This window comes from Poecilia latipinna, unplaced genomic scaffold (genome assembly GCF_001443285.1).
Source record: "Poecilia latipinna isolate Pla-1442-1.1 unplaced genomic scaffold, P_latipinna-1.0 Scaffold545, whole genome shotgun sequence".
Lineage (NCBI taxonomy): Eukaryota > Metazoa > Chordata > Actinopteri > Cyprinodontiformes > Poeciliidae > Poecilia > Poecilia latipinna.
The window spans coordinates 295,741-297,379 of NW_015113161.1; positions in this window are offsets into that span (position 1 = coordinate 295,741).

Sequence of the window (1,639 nt, forward strand, 5' to 3'; positions counted from 1 at the left end):
AAAAAAAAAAAAAAAAAAAAGAACCTTACAAATGTCCAAAAAATTATTTGAGACGAGAGCCTGTAAGAAAAAAAAAGGGAAAACCTCAACGTATCCATTTATTTATTTTTTATCTTTTACTGGTAAAAACAACATTCTCTCTCTCTTCCTCCCCCCATGGCCCGCGGAGCTGCAGTCTAACATGTGAAACCAATCTGAAATTTGTGAAACGAAGCGCGCACCACCCGACAGCCGACACACGCGGGCCTCGATATTATCATGCAGATTCGCGTGCAGCGGGCCACATTTTTGTGCAGAAAAACAAAAGGCTCTGCGATTTTGGCAGGATTCAAATAGGAGTCATTTGAATTGGATGTATCTTATTTTATGTATTTAGGGGGGGGGGGGGGTTTAATATAAAATTTAGATCCATTTGCCCTTTTAAAGAGCTTCGAGAATTTTTGTTTTATCTTTTTATTTTTGTATTTTTTCTGCCTTATGACTTTCCTGCTCCTCATCAGTCCAGATGAGCTCTCTCCTCAGGCTGTAAAGGGATGCAACTCGTTGCTGACATGATGAGCCTCCTGCAGCTGGCCAGATGCGGAGCTCCGGCAGCACCGCGGACAGCTCCACTCTGACATCCGACTCGTCTGTCTTTTAGCGCCCTTAAACCGCTAATTCATTAAGCATTCCTGTAATTTGTGTAGTTTTGTTTTTGTTGTTGTTTTGTTTTGTTTTGTAGGCTATATTTTCCGAATGTGCACACAGAAAACAAGTCAGAGAGGAGTTACGAGGTTTCTCCTCCACCTCAGCTCTAATCCCTGCAAATAGGAAGCACCTCGTCTTTGCCTCCCTAATCTGCTGTGACAGGGCTGAGCAAAAACTGTCATCCGGTCTTTGCAGTCGGCTTGCAGAAATGTGCCCGACTGTGGCAGGGAGCCAAGAAGAAAAAAAAACAAGGGCTCGTCTTTCCGTTGCAATTTGAACAAAATAAAAATAAAATCAAATAAAGACGGTTTATAAGTCTTTATAAACCAATAAAATTTCTGATTCTGACTGAGCCTTTGTTCTAGGTAACAAAGGCTCAGTCACCAAGAGAACGGAGTAAAAAAAAAAAAAAAAGAAGGCGAGTCAGTGCGGCACGAGAAACACTGCAAGACAAAAAAAAAAAAATCAAACACTCAGCATGGATGAGAGGTCTAAATTTAGCAAGCGGCCGGAGGACAGAGAAAGTTCCGCATGTTTTCATGCTTGGCTTGGGCTGCTCTGGCAAGCTGCTGTTCGCCCTCATGTTAGTTTGTGTGGGTCATCCGTGGGTTTGAGAATATGAACGGATACGCGCGCGTGGGACGGCGGAGGAACCAGGGAGAGTCCTCGAGGCGTTTCTCCCCCCCTCCCGCTCCCCGCGCGCTTAACGCGCAGAGACCCCGGGCCCACGCCGCGGGACAGAGGAAATGTCACACACATGCAAACACGCAGGAAAAAAACAACAAACAAACAAACATGCAGATCAATCTTATTTATGAGCACATAATTCGACAAGGGACTGGAACATGTAAAATACAGACATTTGAACATAATATACAAAAAAAAAAAAAAAAAAAAAAAGCTCCACTACTTAAAAAATCTTTTATTCATAATTTTTCTGCAGAAGAGTTTT